The 19,674-nt window shown below is 35.5% G+C and overlaps 1 long non-coding RNA gene across 1 annotated transcript in view; it reads left to right on the top strand.

The window, feature by feature from the left end:
- LOC140641454 (uncharacterized) overlaps nucleotides 1–19,674 on the top strand; it is a 52,937-nt gene that overhangs the window by 24,388 nt on the left and 8,875 nt on the right. Inside the window, exons 2-3 of the long non-coding RNA XR_012037966.1 lie at nucleotides 15,688–15,981; nucleotides 17,881–17,999. This is a non-coding gene — a long non-coding RNA (uncharacterized lncRNA). The remainder of the gene's footprint in view (nucleotides 1–15,687; nucleotides 15,982–17,880; nucleotides 18,000–19,674) is intronic.

The following is a 19,674-nucleotide window of genomic DNA, read 5'->3' as shown; positions in this document are numbered from 1 at the left end:
GCCCTTTAAGTACTTGGTTAGCACATGATTCCCTTTCCCACTGATTTTCTTGTGATGCTTAAAGTTTTAAGAAAAGGTCAGAGGCACTAATTTGGAATACCAGTCAGGGAAACTAGAGAGCTTTTGTTTTCATTGTAGAGATTTAGGTTTTTTCCCCTTTGATTTTGTATTTTTAGAGGATGAAATAATATTACTTACCTTTTCTTCGTGACACAAGAACTAAACTACTACTTGTATCTGATGGTAGCTTTTGATTGTGTTTGGTCTTGAAAATAGATGCTGCCATTTTTATTGTAGTTGTAGTAGAAATAGAGATTAATTGTAGTAGAAAATATAGAGAATAACTGTAATAGAAAAGTCAGCAGATACAATTACACCAAATCACATGGCAATGCCTTTCATGATGCCTATTGGTGTTGACAGTTGGATACTCCAGCTCCTTTCCCTCCATTCCAGTAGTGTCCATCTTTGTTGCAGAGCATCACAGGATCACCGCTACTTCTGTTATTTAGGAGATGACCACTGAACGGCTCCTTTCCTGCTTTCCTTGCAAGCAGCCTCAAGCCAATGGCACTAATTTTAAATTTAAAAAACGTTGTGGTAATTTTAAAGGCTTCATTCAAGCATTAGACAATGTCTCAAGGTTTCATATGCACTCAGGGCAAACTTAATTGTGAAAAATAATGTATATTTAGGTAGCCTTTTGGTTATTTTGATTTTTCAATCTGACTTCTTACTAGATCAACGTAGATTATCATTTTTCTCTCCTGAATAAAGGTGATAGTAATGTACCATTAAAGATTTCACAGTTTTGACAAAGGAGCTGAAGTCACGTATGGTAACATTAGGAGAACTGAGTGATGGATATATGGAAACTCTGTGTATTATCTGTGTAATTTTTCTGTATATCTAAAATTATTACAAAAACACTGTGTTTATTTTAAAAACTAGGTAATCTATTCATATGTATTCACATATATATTCATGTGTGCAAATATAAGTATACCACAGTGTGTCACATTATGTTGAAAGAAAAAAATAGTGAGGCTTTGCCCATTACACCTCCTTGTTATATAATTCCTACAGTTACCTCAGGATACCCTGAATGCAGTGTGATACACAATAGGCATAATGTGAGGGCATCAGTATCAAATCACATACTATTAATTAAATATAAGAATAAATATAAAATAATGTTTTGATCTTTTCTTTCTGGACCGCTCTAGGAGATTGTGAGAATCCCACCCTGGAGATTACTACTAAGGATGATCTCATCCCGTCATGTGGAATTCTCTTATTAGCTGGTGAATCCCAAGTTAGGAGCTCTAATAGCACTCCCTCCCCAGAGGTCCTGACTTATATATCCAACTGCCTGCTTGCTACATCCATGTAGATGCCTAAGAGATTCACTGATATTTATAAAATGTGTTCCTCTATCTTTTGCATCTCAGTAAATGGAATCACTGTTCATCCTGTTGCTTTGGGAAAAAACCAACACACAGAAGTCATTGTTTTTCTCTTCTTTGTTTCATGCAACCTACATTTATTAATGGGACTAATGGAGTCTAACTTGAAGCCATTGTTAGCTCCTACCTGCCCTGTGGCAACCAATTTATCTCTTCACCTTCCATGCTTAACCACACAGGAGTCTAATCTCAACACAGTATTTTATTCTCCACTTAGTAGCCTGAGAGGACTTTAATTGTTAATACCTGGTTACCACTGCTCTCCATAAAAAACCCGTCAATGGCTTCCAAACGCATGTAGAATAAAATCCAAATGCTTACAGGAGCCTACATGATCTGGCCCCTCCTATCTCTGGCAACCTCCTGCCATCCTCACTGTTCCGTCTTTGTTCAACAGCAAGCTTATTACCCCCTCTGCCGTGTCCCCAGGTCTTTGTATGACCTGCCATTTCACTTCATTCAATGCTCTGTCCCAATGTTAACCTCTTCAGAGAGGCCTTGTCTGACAACCCCACCTGCCAGTTCCTAACCCCATCATTCATACTTCCTTTTGAAGACTTACTTTTCATAGTACCAAACACTGCCTATAATTTTTATTTTGTATTAAATTTTTCACCGTCTCTCTCACTCATCAGGAGGCAAGTTTTTTGTCTTTATTTTTTAATATTGACCTGAGATATCTTTAGAGAGTCATATAATCACTTTTGTTTTTAAACAAAGTAGGACTAGATATCTGATTTATTTACTCCCAACCTAGTGATACATTTTCATTCCCACTAAAAGGGATAGACACAATCTACCTCCAGTATTTTTATTACTTGCTATTAATGCACATCTATTATTTCCTAAATATTATATATACACCATTTTATGTAACATTATGTACATTTTATGTTATACATTACATGTTATACATTAATATATTATTATTTAAAAATATTATTAAAATATTACTTTTATTCCTCTTTTGCAGATGAAGATACAGAAACTTATGGAGATTAAAAATTCTTTAAAAAGCATGTAGTTTTTAAGTGGCAGTTTCAGGTTTGCAAGTGAACTTCATTTGGTTCCAAATCTAAATGTTTGTGCTTTCCAAGTACTAAAAAAAAAAAGGCTAGAGAATGGAAAAAGTGCTGTACTTTGAGTCAGAAGATATACCAGATGTACCTCAGTAAACAAGTGCATTTATTTCCTTGAGTCTCAGTCCCTCATCTGTAAGTTATATGTAACAAAGAGATATTGTTGGGGCAAATAAGCTGCAGACAATCAATACTACTTTAAGTACAAGAATCAAAGGAAGACATCTTAAAGTAAATGAAAAATGAAATACTGAAATTAATATCTTATAACTTAGTAGACTGGAATACATTTTACAGTGTCTTCATTATTACTAAATATCCAGTCAATGTTATGAATAGTCCTGTGGAGCAAGAATCTCAGCCACTGAAGAAAGGAAAAGCTGAAATGGCAGTATCTATTAATTGCGAAAACCTGGAAGTAGGTGACAAGAACTACATTTTACGACATGTGGTGCCATCATTTCTTAGCTTACTGGTGTTTTCTAAAGCTAGTGCAAAGTGTGAAAAGAAAAAAATGTACTTACATCTTTCTTCTTTGAACACTGTAGAGTGGTTAAAGTCCAGCAAAGTTATTCATAGCATAGGTCAGAAATGAATGTTAAAATATATGTTCAATACTCCTTGGCCTACTACAGAAATTATTGCCAAGATTTCTTTAGTGGAAATTAAGTTTTACATGGTAATTTTTTAAAGAATGAGGCTGTTCAGAAATACACAGATTAGCAGCATAAGAAGACTTGTCAGGAATCACCTTTGGTGTGTGTTATATATGCTCATAGCTGATGTGAAAATCGCATCTCAGGAAGAAGGACTGATCCTTACTTCCTGTTTTTTCCTCTCAAGTCTTACGAATGTCATTTATAAAAGAAGTTATCAGAAAGATAAATGATAAGGACCAGGAATTGAGCTTAAATTGAGGAGAAAAAAGTTTTAGGAGCATCTTAATTTTCTCATAAAAATTGCTAATGAATATTAATATCTTTCATGATCATTTGTGGCAAATGATACTGAATATATTCATTGTCCAATTGGATTACATATTATTAAATTATGTGCTTACTTATACTAAGCTTCGATTAATGGCTGGAATTCCAAAGGCATTAAGGCAACTCAAAGTCGTCTGTTAGGTCGGTCATGTGCTTTTACCTCATGGAGAAGCTTAAATTCAGTGAAAGCAAAGGGGAAGAATGTTAGACCTGTGTTTTTGTGTCATTAAGCAGAGTTTCAGCCAAACACATTATTTCTATTTTAGGGCAGAGTATTTGAAGTTGAGGTCTCATAGAGAATGGTCTTTGACAAAACCTGCTATTAATTTCTTATTTGAATTTTCAAACCTTTACACAATATTGCAAATACTGTTATAGGACAGTTAATAATAATTTGACTTCTGTCTAGTGAAATTCTTTCTTGCTAAGGAAATTTTTAAAATTTAAAGTATTTATTTTGCTGATGGTTTATATTTGTCTTGTTTCAGCCAATGATACTGTAGGATTTCCCTACAGAAAAATATTTCTAAATACATGTGTGTTAGGCATCCAAGACAGAATAATCAGAGATACTTATGTTGGACTCCCATTGCTTTTGTAGTTAAAATTATTGTGCTGGGTTGACTGGGTGGCTCAGCAGCTGAGCGCCTGCCTTCGGCCCAGGACATGATCCTGGAGTCCTGGGATCGAGTCCGGCGTGGGGCTCCCTGCATGGAGCCTGCTTCTCCCTCTGCCTATGTCTCTGCCTCTCTCTCTGTGTCTCTCATGAATAAATAAATAAAAATCTTTTAAAAAATTATTGTGCTTATTTCTGAACATTATGTCTGCACTATAATATTGGTAAAATATAAAGTCTCTGTTATCTTGACATTTCTAAACCTATCTCTGTGGTCATCATTATAGTCGTTTTCATCTTATTTAACACTTACTGTGTGCAAGAGACTGAACCAGGGCTGATGCTTTGAAAATTATGGGTAATATGGCTCTTATAGTCAAAGTGCTTATAAAATAGTTAAATGTTACTTCTTAACCATATTTTGAATTTATGTAGGAAAGAGAAAAATATTAAGCTTATATAATCTATATCAATAATGTTGATAGTTTCTGTTTTAACTTTTATTACAATATTCATAATATAAAGTAAGGTAATAGTGATAAATTTTACTAGTAAAAAATTATTTAAGAAGGCACATAGTTAAAAAGATGTCAATGTATACATAATGAATATTAAGCCATTTTTTCTTGCTCACTACTTCAAAAGTCTAATGTATATATTATAATTTTAATTTATATATAGAGTATTATTTGTAATAGTTGCACATGTAGATGCCTATTATATGATAGCTATATATAATATATAGTAAATAGTAAATACAGTATGTAATATATAATATGTATGTGTATACATATGTATATGTATGCATATGTGTGTATGTATGTGTATATATATAATTTGTGGAAGTGACTGCTCTGGAAATTAGTCTCTGTGTTTAATTTAATGCACATATAAAATGGACATTGAAGCTTTTTCTGAGGTATACCTTGCATGAGAGATTCCTATAACGTTGAGCTATATGCCAAGGAAGAAGAGGAAATATACATAGCTAGTCGTCTCTATTTCACTGACCAACCATTAAGTATTTTAAGGCTTCTAAATAGCCAGCATAATAATTACAAATATCAATGTATTAATGTTGCAGTTGGAAGATTCATAGTTTTGAGATGTAGATTTCATGAGTGATTCCTTGTTTCACTTGATCCTTTTTTCTTTGACCATTGCTTATACTGCTCTTTAGAAATCCTCTGACAGAATTTCTAAATAGATGGATATATCTCATGGATAAAATTCTTATATACCAGTCAATGTCTCAACCATAAAAGAAAAGTAGGAGCTGGCCCTCTTCCTCAGTGAATGTACATCTGGCTGAGAGAATTATGATCCCCAAAAGATGCTTGCTAAAATGCCTGATAGTACACAAGAAATGGAAATTTGGCAAAGGGTAAGATCATTATGGATTGATGCATGATCAGTGTTCTCTTTCAAGGCAGAGTCTGAAGGAAACAGTATTGATGCTTGGGGGTTGATTGTAGTGCTGGTCTGGCGCCAAGATAATATTCTGGGCTTATGTTGCTGTTAGTACAAAGGAATGGCTATCACATACTTGTAAGATCATTAAAAATTCGGTAGCTACATTACTGCTTCTGTGATAATTGTCTTCATTGAAGAAGAAGCCCAGGTGGAGGTGAGGAACTCACTGACCCAAAAGACAAATAGATGTTGAGTAAAAAAATGTGAAATTCAAACCCTGGCCTAGTCTGTGAAGTTGGGAGGAATTCTGTGGGCTAGAAAAACCAGGGACATTTTCAGCTGTGAGAAATCAATTATCATTTCTTAGTAATCCTATACCAAATAGGAAGCTAAACAGGATGAGACTTCTCAGGGGTGGCAAAATCACTTTCCCGTTTCAGAGCACTTCTGGTCCCCATTCACAAATAATGCCATGACAAGTGTTAAAAGATGTACAAAAAGTTGTGGCTGTTCTCTTTGGAACATTGACCAGACTGCTGCATTGATTTTTAGAAGTATCTTCACTAAAGTGCAATAAAATGAGTGCTACCAGAAATTAAATACTGCTAACCAAAGGAGATGCTCTGAGTTTTAGATTAAGCTCCTCTTTCTTACTGCCTATTTGAATGACCAATTGATAATTTTATTATTTAAGCAGAGCTTTAATAGAAACTGCCCTTACTGCTAAAGGACATGGGATAATTCTGAGGCCAGAAAAAAAGATTAGCTTTGGGAATTGTCAGAGAGGGAGCAACTCAAAACTTACTGATTAAGTGGAGAAGTAGTATATTCAAGAGCAAGTAATGATGGGAGGAACTTGGAGAGAGAAATTCACTGCCTTTAAGGACAGGTTTTTTTTACGGTCTATAGGCCAAAACACAGCCCTCCTTTGAAAAAAAAGTCATTGAAATCCTATAAGAGGTTAAAATTTCTTAAAAAAGCCATTCCCTTAAAAGTTAAACTTTGAAATATGCAGATGCAGAAGTGAGGCTGTAGAAAGGTTTTATCATAATCAGTGTCAAATTTACTCAGAAAATAGGATGAAATTCCATATGCAGTAATGAATTGAAGAAGATCAAACTAGCTTATCTGCATTTCAAATAATTTTTTCATTGAAATAACATCATAATTTTCCTATTTATAGAATAGGAAAATGAAACATTAAAAAGTTAAAATTAGGGGATTCAGAGATAAATTAAAAGCATTGTCAACATCAAGGGACTTGTATGCTTGTGTGACTACTGATATTGTTTCTTATAAGTAGTTTTGATATGTTTTGAAGGGTTATCAGTCTTCCCTTTCTCCCTTTACACACCCAAACACAGACACAAACACACCCCCACACACTTAGACACATACCTTCCTTATCCTAAAACTTGTATGGTCTGAGGGGATTTTGGTAATGTAAATCAAATTTAGATAAGAAAGCAGTTTTGGGGGTTGGTTTTGTTTTTTCTAAGAAGTTTGAAAAAAAAAGTTTGAACTAACTTTGGTGAATGGTCACATTCAAGATACTCCTTGAATTTTTAGATAACCTTCGAGATGTCAGGCAATGGTGGAGGATTCCCATACCCTTTCTACTTCTTCCCCAGAGCCAAAATTTACCTTCTTTTCCCTCCATATTCCCTCTGATAATCCACCAACCACTGGACCTCAGAAGTTACACCACAAGGGGAGAGAATGAAGAAGTTGGCCACGCTAGTGTGCTGGGGGCCAGGTAGTGGGTGGCAGGGGAGGGGTGCTCAGAGTTCTGAAGGTGACCTTGGGCGACTAAGTCAGGAGGGTATGCTGAGGAATATGTTTTTTTTTTTAAGATTTTATTTATTTATTCATGAGAGACAGAGAGAGAGAGAGGCAGAAACACAGGCAAAGGAAGAAGCAGGCTCCATGCAGGGAGCCCCACGCAGGACTTGATCCCGGGACTCCAGGATCATGCCCTGTGCGGAAGGGAGGCGCTAAACTGCTGAGCCACCCAGGGATTCCCTGAGGAACATGTTCTGTACTGGAGAAGGCATTCTGAATTGCTGTCACCTCATGGACTCTGAACGGTTGAGAAACATCCCTTAAATGTAAATTAAGTAGATGGTTAAAATGAATTCTGTCTAAAACTGAGTGGGTTTTATCAGTTAAAGCTTTTATTTGGCTGTGCTCTACCACCCTGCTCTTACAAATTAGAGTCACAGCAGAGTTACTACTGTAAAAGAATTTTCTGCACTTGATTATTCTCCTGGAATGTTCCGTGAGAGAGTGTCTGTAGGGAACAATAGTCTTCAGGCAGAAATGCACACCATAAAGAAAAGTAGAAGAAAACAATGTGTTGATTTTCTTACAGGTCACACTGAGAAAGTGAGGCAGATTGTAGTACACTATTCCTTGTACATGTCATGTCTGTTTATTCACATGTATTGCTTCCAGTATCTAGAAATTCTTGAGATTTATGAAAAGGTTTTGTTAATGTCAGCAGTGTCTTCTTACCTTGTTAAAAACTTGTAAAAATTCCTATGTATGATTCTAAGATAAGTGCTTATGTAGATTTTGTAGGGAAAGGCCCTTTGTTTTTATTAGGAAATGACCTATTAGCAGTGCTTATTTCATATTTTGTATCTTTCAAGGGCTCATTAATTTCCTTTGATAGATTTTTATATTATCTGATGTTGTTCCATAACATAACTCTTTGTCTGGGCTGTTGGTAGTGAAGCTATGCCTAGTTTAACCTTCATCATCAACCCTTCGTCTCTGTGGACAGCGGTAAGAGAAAAGCACTCACACTCAAAGAGGACTTATAAAATTGGGGGCACATTTGCAACCCATTTTACATTTAAGCCTCACACAAACTCTATAAGATACATATTCTTACTTATAGAGGTTCATAAAATTGAAATGATTTGCCTGAGTTTGTATACCGTAAGTAAGCAATCTGGGATTGAATGTGTTTTCTTAGTCCCATCTCCAGCAACATTTCCATAACATTATAGTTGATTGTAGTTGTGTTATTATCCAGTTTGAAATAAACAGGACAATTGTGGCAGGATATGGGGATGAAGGGAGCACAGAGGGAATTGTAAAAAGCAGTCTGAGGGACTATGAAATTGGTTGATAGGAGACATGTTTTTCATTTATGAGCTCATGAGACTATAAAAGGTTATAGTCTTATAACCTTTAAAATAAAATTCCTTGTCTAACTGCAGTGCAATGTTCTGGGTGCTATTTGAGTCTCCTTTCTGTCGGTGGTCATTATTAAATGTTTCCCTGTATTTTGAAATGAGCTCTACCACTGGATTATTATCTTATGCAGACCTATAAGTAGGTCAGTAAAAATAGAGCTTTGTATTCTTTCTGAAGTGCTCAGTGATTTTCCTCCAACATGCATGAAAGGTTTAAACGAACAAAATGGGAACTTGATGAGAAGGAAAATTAAGCCCAGATACTAATCAGTAGGAAAGTTCAAATGGAAGCAAACAAAAGTTTTCCTTTGAATAGATGAAGCATAGTAATCCAGTTAGAAAATAATTTATGTTCTCTATTCATGGAAGTATATATTAAATATTCTGATTGTTATTTTGATCTCTGAATTAAAAAAAAAGTCAGGTCCTTAAAACACTAGACCCTGCTGTCACTGCAGTTTATTATTACTTTTAAGACATAATGTGGCAAACGAAATCCTTTTACCTTGCTAGTAGATTAAGAATTTTAGCTTAAAATGGGCCAAAGCTATTACACTTTTTTTTTTCAGCTAGAGATTTTCTATATGCAAACTTCTTTCACAATAAAAGTGGGACATTCAGCAATCTGAAGAAAAAACAAAAGGAAAAGCATTAAGTACCCCCACTGCTGCACCTCTATCCTCACCTTTGGAAAGTTTGTTTCTAAGGAATTAAAGAGAAAACTCTCCCTAATTATATATTATGATTTTTCCTAAGCTAAGACTAATTCTTAGTATTTAAAGTGGTCTATTGTTTTTTCAAGTATTTGTCTATTCTTCTTTCTTAAAATAATTATGTCTTCTCAACTTGTACCTTCTTTTCTATAGTTGCTATTTTTTTTTTTTTAAGTAAGGTACAAACACTGGCAGTGACATCCACAGAGTGGAGCAAATTTTAGGAATTATCGGGAAACAGATTTTAGTTCAACCAAGTTCAACAAAGAAAATCTTTAATAATGAGCCATGAGCCCCATGCCACTGGAGGCATTCCAGAAGGGGTTAGATGAAGCACTGATGACAGGCTGGCAAAAAGATCATTACATTAGGAAGAAGTTTAGAAGTATAGAAGTTTAGAGTGCTTCTCTAACAAATTCTATCATTGCTTCTAATACTGTTATGAGTGAGAGAGTCTGTATTATGTGAAAGTAAGTCTGGGCCTTGGATTCCCCATAAGATTTTTTAGGTGGGGATCTGCAGGTCAATAAAGACACCCAGAAGGGAAGTAGCAAGCACAGAAGTTTATTAAATGAAAAATGCACTCTCCAGGTGGGAGATGGGGCAGGTTCCACAAGGTGGGGCTGGATCCAGGTTGTTTTGGGATTGGAGGTTATTGGGTCTCTCTGTGCTGAGAGGAGCTGTGACTTAATGGTGGGGTGGAGTCTAATCTTCCAATCTTTTGGAGAAACTACCCCCACATGTTGGAAGGGGGAGTTTTGACCCTATAAATTTTGTACCTGAATCCTCCTCCTGGATGCCCTTCTCCATCAGGCAGGGCTATTCCCTATAATACAAACATGTTATAATAAGTCAAGGGGTCACCTTGGGGCAGGAGTAGAAGAGGAGCAAACTCTACACCTGTGGCTCTTGATCTGTTGGCCTAAGGTCTTGGAAGCCACAGGGTTAGAATGTTGAGCCCCAGGCTTTTATTTTTATTATTTTTAAAATTTAAATTCAATTTTCCAATGTATAGTACAACATCCAGTGCTCATCCCATCAAGTGCCCTCCTCAGTGCCCATCACCCAGCTACCTCATCTCCTCACCCACCTCCCTTTCTACAACCCTTTGTTTCCCAGAGTTAGGAGTCTATCATGATTTGTATCATTCTCTAATTTTTCCCACTCAGTTCTCCTCCTTTCCCTTATAATCCCTTTCACTATTTCTTATATTCCATGTATAAGTGAAACCATATGATGATTGTCCTTCTCCAATTGATTTACTTCACTCAGCATAATACCCTCTAGGTCCATACACGTCAAAGCAAATGGTGGGTATTTACCTTTTCTGATGGCTGAGTAATATTCCATTGTATACATAGACCACATCTTCTTATCCATTCATCTTTCGATGGACATCATGGATCCTTTCATAGTTTGTCTATTATGGACATTGCTGCTATGAACATTGGGGTGCAGGTGTCCCGGTGTTTCACTTCATCTGTATCTTTGGGGTAAATACTTTGGGGTAGTGCAAACTGGATGCTCTAACTTTTACGGTTAATGACGTGGAAGAGAGAATGAGCCCCCAGGCTTTTAATGTGTAGTTTATTTATCACTGTCCTTGCCTCCAGCTCACATCTCTATCATTTCCCTTCAGGGACTTGGGGCTCTGCCTCTGGGCATTCCTTCCACTGCTCCTGTCTAGCTTCTACCTACCAATAGCATGATAAATGTTATGGTGAAGTCTTCTAGGATCACCCACTCTTGTTACCCTCTTTCCCCAGGCATGGGGTTTACCTTGTAGCTAAGTAGAGCTATGTGATGAGTTTTGTCTATGGATTATATATGAAAGTGAAGCATATTACTTCCAGGCTGGAGCATTTAATTATTGACACAATCCTTATATCTTTCTCACTTGTGCCTGACACTTAAGAAGGAGGCTCCCTACGGAAATGGCAGGGCTACAAGATCCAAGCAGTCTGTATTACAGAGGATACAAAGAATCCAAAGTAGTACTGCAGGCATGAGAAATAAACTCTTTTCATGTTATGAGACTGAGAGTTGGACATTACATAATACTGGCTTAACCTTATCTTAACTAATACTTTCCTTTATGTTAAGAGATATGCTAGAGTTTACTTCTGATCTGGCATCTGTGCCGAAAGACACAACAAAGTCTTGTTAAATTATTTCAAAAACCATGCAAGATGGATTGGTTCATTCTAGTTCTCCAGATAAGTAAGGCTCAGAGAGGTTATAGATAACTATCAAAAGATAGCCAATAGAAAAATTGGAATTTGAATTTAAGGTAGAGTTGCCAGGTAAAACACTAGACTCCCAGATAAATTTGAATTTCAAATAAACAACAGTGTTTTTTTTAGTGTAAATATGTTCCATGGGGCATACTTATACTTAACAAAAAATGTCGCCTATTGATAGGCAAACTTACCGAGAAATCCTATAGCTTCATTTGTTAAATCTGGCAACCTTTGAGTTTTCAAGGCACACACGTGTCTATGATTCTATAGTCATGGTATATGCTATATCATGAAAAGCATGTAATTTTTTTATTAAAAGGCAAAAATGGTATTGCTTATTATCCTTCCAGATTATTCTCAAAGAATGTGGATAATTTGATATGAATAAAACTAACATCTCAGCTGAAGTGCAAAGAACCAGCTGCCACCACTTGGCCTAAGCCAGCATGTGATAATAGCACTGAACAAGCCACAGGACCCCTCTCCCTGCCAGCATTCACCTCAGTGTAGAACTTTCACCAACTCATCATCTTCATTGTTGTGGATGCTGCAATTGTGTCAACTTGTTAAAAATTTCAACATAATCCTTCTATGTGTCCCAAATCTTTGGTTCTCTGAGGTGGAGCAAAATTTAAGCTATTTGTAAGTTCCTTAGACTAATCAATTCCTCAGCTTTTCAGAAGTTGGAAGAAACATCAGACTTAGATCATGATATTCCTTCTTTGTCTCCTAATACAAAGTATTTAAATTATCTAATTAGAGAAACTCAGACAGCAATGTTTGTGATTTGTCATTACTTGTTGCTAGATTTTTCATAGGACTTTACAGTGAGACTGCTTTCAGGCAGAAATAGTTTGCATTCCTTTCTTCTTTTTTCATTGTAACTCATATGATCCTGGAATAAACCCAATGTTTTGAGACTGAGATCCAGTCTCTGAGTAGTTAAGTATCTCAGTGTCTGGCCAAATAATCATGTATTTGTTTTACGAAAGTAATAGAAGTAGCATTCTCTGTCTTCCATCCTTATTTCGACTAACATTTAATAATTCTGTCTATGGATTTGGCATTGGGTAATGAAATGACACACAAAGAAATGAGGTGTGCCTCCTATTTCCAAGGAACTCAATTCTTCAATAAATGGCACAAATCGTGAATTACTAAAATGGAGGTAAATGACCAAAGAAATGGAAATACAGAATATGGAGTGATTAATTTTGGTTAATGACCTAGGATCATTATTTTATTCAACAAATTATTGATCATCTATGTGCCAGGCACTGTGAATACAAAGGGAATACTGATTTGTACAGTGCAAAAATGGTCCTGGTCTCAAGAAGCTTGTATTCTAGTAAAAGAACCAGTGCACACACACACACATACATATATACACACACAGAGTGAGAGTGAAAGTGAGAGCTAGAGCAAGCAAGAGAGGGAGTGGCAGAGAGAGTGAAAGAGGGAAACAGAGTTGAGAGAGAGAACAAGTAAAAAACTAAGTCCCAAATTCTGGCAGTTAAACAAACAGATGCATGAATTAAAAGCATTGCAAGTTGTGCAATTGCAGTATGAAGGAAATAGACACAGGGATGGAAAAGAAGCTAACAGGAAGGGTTGGGAAACCTATTCATGGTTAATAAGGAGATCAGGAAGGTTTTCGTGAACAGGTGGTATTTAATATAAAACTGTTAAAATAATGCTTACACTGAATTTCAAATTATGTCCTTTATATATCATCAGTAACATAGATAATTAATGTCATTTTTCAGTCTTCAGCATAGAAAGAAAAAACACTTCTTTTTTTAACTTTTTAATTTTTATTTATTTATTTATTTAAAAAAAAAACACTTCTTGAATTTATTTGACCCAACTTCCTAGCTCACCAATTGGTATTTATGTGGTTTACATACAGGTCTCATAGCTGCTACATACCAGTAGAGCTTCTATTAGTTGCTAAAACACTGTAACACTTCTCCATCAATAGGCAAATAGTTCTCAGAGCCCAGACACATTTAAGCTCCTTTCTCAGGCCCCTGCATACCTTCTTGCCATCTAACAAGCACTGGGTTAAAGCCAAGTGTTACAGGAATCTGTTTTTCATATCTGTCCAACTGATTAGTGCAGCTCTCTTACTGCTATTAAATATTTTGAACATTTCTCTTGGTTTCATCTAATCATTATTAAAAATAATTGATCTATTACAGGATGGTTGACCCACTTATAGATGGGCCCCTGGAATATTCAGAGAACCACAGATACTGGTTATATAATCATAGAAACAGAGACAAAAGGCAGAAATTGCAAATTACAATCTCCTCTAAAACTCTAAAACATCAGGATTTTACATTCATTACCTTAACTGTGGATTAGTTTTATTCCTTTTGCTCCTGGGTCCTCAAAATAGTCTATATGTTCTATAGTTTCTTCACTAATCTGTCCGTATGTGTTTTTACATAATTTTTTACATTTTTTTTCTTAGGCAAATGACACTTATAATAAAAATGAATTTGACAGGAAGAAAATTCAGAAGGCAATATTTGTGATTTGTTAGTGACATGCTGCCACAATTTTCATAGGATTTTTGGAATAAAACCATACTTTCAAACAGAAATAATTTGTAAAAGATATAATGTGGGTTTTTTATAAAGATTTTATTTATTTATTTATTTGAGATAAAGAGCAAGGGATGGGGGAGAGAGAAAGAAGCAGTCTCCCTACTGCGCAACTAGCCTGACTCGACTCAGAGCTGGATCCCAGGACCCAGGATGATGACCTGAGCAGAAGGCAGACACTTAACAGACTGAGCCATCCAGGCATCGCAACACAATATGTTATTGAAGTAATAGTTTTTATGTGATCTTTATTTACTTCTCTATTCCCTCACCTTTGAGTAAGCCAGGCTCTGAGAATCTTTGCCTGAACAGTAAGAGCAACCTGAAAAAGACTGTTTCAGGAAATCAAAGCCAATTGAAGGGGTTCTGTTTGATTCACTAGCAAGAGAAGAAAGGGAGGGCATCTTTAAGATGCCAGTGGAAAAGCTGTATTATGTAAGGGAATGAGGTAGGTGGGGATGTATGGGGATATACTGGAGGGGGGTGATGGTCTAGGCGGTAATGGGTACCTCAGAAGTGCTCCCTGGCAGAGAAACAGAGAGGGTGGCAAGTCCCACGGGAGTTGGTTGCATGCTATACCCAGAGAGGTAGGACTCATATCACAGGATCCTAATATTTCTATACCCAATGTGTGACAGTAAGTGGAAAGCCACATCATTTTGGGTGGTCATTCTGAGCTAAAACAAATGAGGATGCCAACAGTGACATATATTTAGTGTGTTTGCATGTATAAACATATATATACATATATAAGTGAATATGTGTTGTGTGTGTGTGTGGAGAAAGAGAGAGAGGGAGAGATTTTAATAATAAACTGACAAGACTAGAGAACAAGGAAATCAGAACAGGAGATCAAGATGGAGAAACTAAGACTGATCATGCTTACATACATATATCCGAGATTTCTAAAGAGTTGACAACGTTATAGGGTGATTGATGATTTTAAAAACAAGAGATAGATCATGCTGTCCCTTGTTTAAGACCATCAGATGACTTCTCTCACGAGAAATACAGTCCTAATTACTTCATATTATAGTCCTGGCATGGTCTCTTCCTGCCCACCTGATTGCAGTGCACACTAAGTCCAGCCACTTTTGTGGCCTCTTCCTTCTCCTCCCATTTTTTCATAATGGTTTAGATTGCTGCCTTCCTTGGGACATTCGTTCTTGCCGTTTGCTTTGTTTAGATGCTCTGGTCCCAGAGCTTTGGCAGTTGCCTTGAATTAGTCAGGGCTCAATTCTCACCTAAAATGCCAGATTCTCTGAATCATGTCAACGTATTTAATTTCCTTCAGATTACCTTTAGTGACATTATTTTGCTCAGGTCTTCTTTACTTGTTTGTTTCATCTTTCTACTTTCCAGGTCCACAAGAATGGAAATTGCAAGAAAATATTCCTTGCCTGTCATTTTCACCGATGCATCTCCAATACCTACAGCAGAACAGTTTCTCAGCTGTGCTGGGTATTTATAATAATTCCACATAGAACAAATGAATGACTGAGTGAATTCTGTGTTTGCAAACAATAGAAAGGAAAAGGCAAATATGATTAGTTACAGAGTTTTTATTATCCAATTAAGAAAAGTTCTCCTGATGAAGGATCAAAGTTTTTCTGTCAGTAATAATGAAGACATGTCTCTGGTGGGGCTTCATATTAGGTAAGAACATTGTATGTTACAATATTCTCAAAAATATCCTGGAGGCATTCTTTTTTTTTTTTTAATTTTTATTTATTTATGATAGTCACAGAGAGAGAGAGAGGCAGAGACACAGGCAGAGGGAGAAGCAGGCTCCATGCACCGGGAGCCCGACGTGGGATTCGATCCCGGATCTCCAGGATCGCGCCCTGGGCCAAAGGCAGGCGCCAAACCTCTGTGCCACCCAGGGATCCCTCCTGGAGGCATTCTTAAAAGAATGGTTTATTAAATAGTTATCCAGCTATCAGATACAGATATCTGAGCTAATCGGATTCAGGCAATGAAGCAGGGAATTTTCCCCCCTTATTGTAGGTACAACATTTAAATTTCAGCCACAGAAACAGATTAAGTCTCTTCATAGCTTTTGCTCCGTGATGTCATTTACAGAGTGACAAAGGATTAGACCAGCTTGAACCAGGATGGCATTGTAGCTGCCACCTGCCCCCACTAATCCCTGTATTCTTTCCTCTCCACGAATATTCCGTGATTATATATATATATATATATATATATATTTTTATATACATACATGCATACATGTATATCTATATACATAAATATATAAAATATATATTTTATATATATATAAATATATTATACACACATACATTCTTTCTTCAAGAATATTCCATGATTATATACATATACATACAAACACACATACATATATTTTTTTTTAACTATCCCATTTTCCCATTTCCAGGACTATGCTTATTCTGTTGATATCTATCCAAAATTATCCCTCAGGTCAATTTGCTGTTTAAATTGTGGTACCCAGAATTGTGTCCAGTTCTTTAAGTGTGCTTACCCCATTAGAGAATAATGTAAGACTTCTGTCACTACTTTTTGAATCCCATTCTTTAATTAAAATAAATCCTAAGATTGTGTAGTTTTTTAGCAGCCTCATCTCCAAATCTGGATTCTTTACACATATAGCAAATAGAGAAATCACTGCCCTCAAATTTCTTTTGCCTTATAATTCTGCTTTTGGTGTTTGATTGTTTCTGTTATATTTCACTTGTTCACTTTTGTCAATTTTTATGTCCTTATAAGATCCCTTCCAAATCTAAACTATTATTTTCTAGACTCTATATCCAGTTCTATGTCACTTGTGAATTCGGTTCACATATCTACCCTCTCTATTCAAAATTTTGACATAGTTTTAATAGTTAAAGTTAGATCAGAGTTATTCTTCCATGTGGACTTCACTTGGTTGCAATGACTCACTGAATAATCATTCAGCCACTGAAAAGCCACTTAATGTTAATTCAGTACTCATTATTTTAGCTTTGCAAGATGGAAAGGTTATCAAAAGGACTCACTCAAAATCAGCCACACTATGCCTATGACATTCTAGTAATCTTACAATCTAGTAAGCATGTGTATATTAAAATATGGAGTCAAATGTTTAAGAAAATTATGCACACAGGAAATTTTATGACAATGAATAAAATTTAACTAAAAAATAATGATACAGATTACATATCTGTGGCTTCCTTTTCCAAAAAGATACTTTATATAGGATACAATGACATCACTGATAGTAGTACTTGATTAAGAGCATCCCCCTCACTGGGAAGGAAGACAAGTGATAACAATAATTGACCACCCTCCATATGCTATGTAATATGAAAGTATGTGAAAACCTATCTTTTAAAAATTTCCCACAATCTATGAGGTTGAGTCTATTAACATAATTATTTTCCATATGAAGATACTCAGAGTTAGAGGACTTAAATAAGTTAGCTATGAATAAATGCAAGTAAGTTTTAAAAAAAACCTGAATTTGTCTTCAGGTCATTAATATAAACTACAATGCCAATATCTTTTATCATCTACAAATTCTGGTATGTTACACAGGGTTCCAGATCCTGGAAACCATAGAATCCATGGAAGCTATTTAATATGAAGAAACTGAGACTCAAAAGACATGAAAGGAATTAATTGCCTCGACCAAGTCAAAGGGGAGAAATTCCAAAGTAAGAAAATTAAAACCATTCTATTTTTTTTTAAATTGAGGGAAATGCCAAGGGAATACATACAAAAGGGAAATAACTGAGTGAATTGCATAGACGAGGTTCTCATGGATGCTTTGATAACTTGGCATTGTTCACTGAGCCAAGTGACGTCAGTTATGTACGCATGAACATACGCGCGGACATGTGCGGGCAACCCATGACCCGCGGGACAAAGAATGCAACATTGTGCGTCCCTCACAAGTTTGAAAGTCTCTCACCAGTTTCAACCCTGAAAATGTTGTGTTCTCACAAATCCAACAGCATCGTGTTTCCTCTTTTCTAATTAAGTTGGTCATGCCTCAGTCAGCATCCAGTAAGAGCCTTTTCCATGGGTTATCTGTTATCTGAGAGTTAGAGGCATTAATAAGAAAGTTGCACCTTGAAATAAGTGCAAATAGTTGGAGAAACAGATTATTAATTTTAAAGACATTCTGCCAACTACTTAAGCAATACCTCACCTTCATATTAGTTCATTAATTATATATTCACAGCAATTAACTTCTGGAAAATAATTAATTTGGATGCAGAAATCACATCAGTTATTTCAAAGGAATATGGTAAAACTATTACTTTTTAAGAAAAAAAGAGACCCATTTCATATAACTCCAGACTGGAAGTATCATACTACTGAGTACAGGAAGTTAAATAAATAGTAAGCAAATGAAACCAATAGCAAATATTATGTTGGTATGGAAAGGTAGGTAAAAAAATCTATGCTGTGTGTTTATGATGTCTTATTTGGAGTCTAGTTCTACATTAAAGAGATACATTCTTAAGAAAGAGATAGAGAAACATTCTAACCCAATATAAACAAAAATTTTATATAACTATATAACTGTATTTATGATGTTTGATTACCTGAGGCTAAACTCTCTGCCATACAAAAGAATATTGCACATGTTTTTATTTTATTTTTGAAAACGTTTTGCCCTAATAAGCAATTTTTTAAGTATGGAAGATTTCTTTGGAGTCCAAATGTCCTCCTTAATATTTGATGAGAGATTTGGACACCCTGATAAACTTAACATTTATGATTATTAAAAACTTGTCTGAAAAATTAGGATAATCCTAGTCCTAGTTGTGTTCTGTCATAGAAGGAGATCATGTAGTTTCACTGATCCACCAAATACTTTCAGACATCTTTCTACTTTTGATAAAATTTCTCATCTATAAATAGCAAGATATACTAAAGTTCAGACAGTGATGTAAAACCAATGGAAACCAGTAGCATTCTAAATTGTACCAGACACAGAGAAATACTGAATTCTTTCAAATTTATTGTATGAGACTCTAAAATCTCTTAATCCCGAAACCTAACAAAGGTAGCACATAAAAAACAAATTATAGATCAATTTCATGTAGGAATATAGCTGCAAAAATTCAAAGTAAAATACTAGTAAATTCCAGTAGCTTAATAAAATGTATTATATTCTAATCAAGAATTTCTTTAGAAACACAAATGGGAAAGAAATAAAAAAAATTGAAAAAGAAACACAACTGGGATCTTGATGTTAAGAACATTAACAATATATTCTATAATAAGTAAAAGTAAGAAATATCATGGAGTTCTTAGTAAATTTTAAAAGACATTTAAGAAAACTTAATACTTGTTTCTGATAAAAATAAAATTTTGGCA

Source organism: Canis lupus, chromosome 10, assembly GCF_048164855.1.
Source record: "Canis lupus baileyi chromosome 10, mCanLup2.hap1, whole genome shotgun sequence".
NCBI classification, from domain to species: Eukaryota; Metazoa; Chordata; class Mammalia; order Carnivora; family Canidae; genus Canis; species Canis lupus.
The sequence above is the reverse complement of the archived record's forward strand: the minus strand, read 5'-3'. Positions and strand labels throughout refer to the sequence as shown.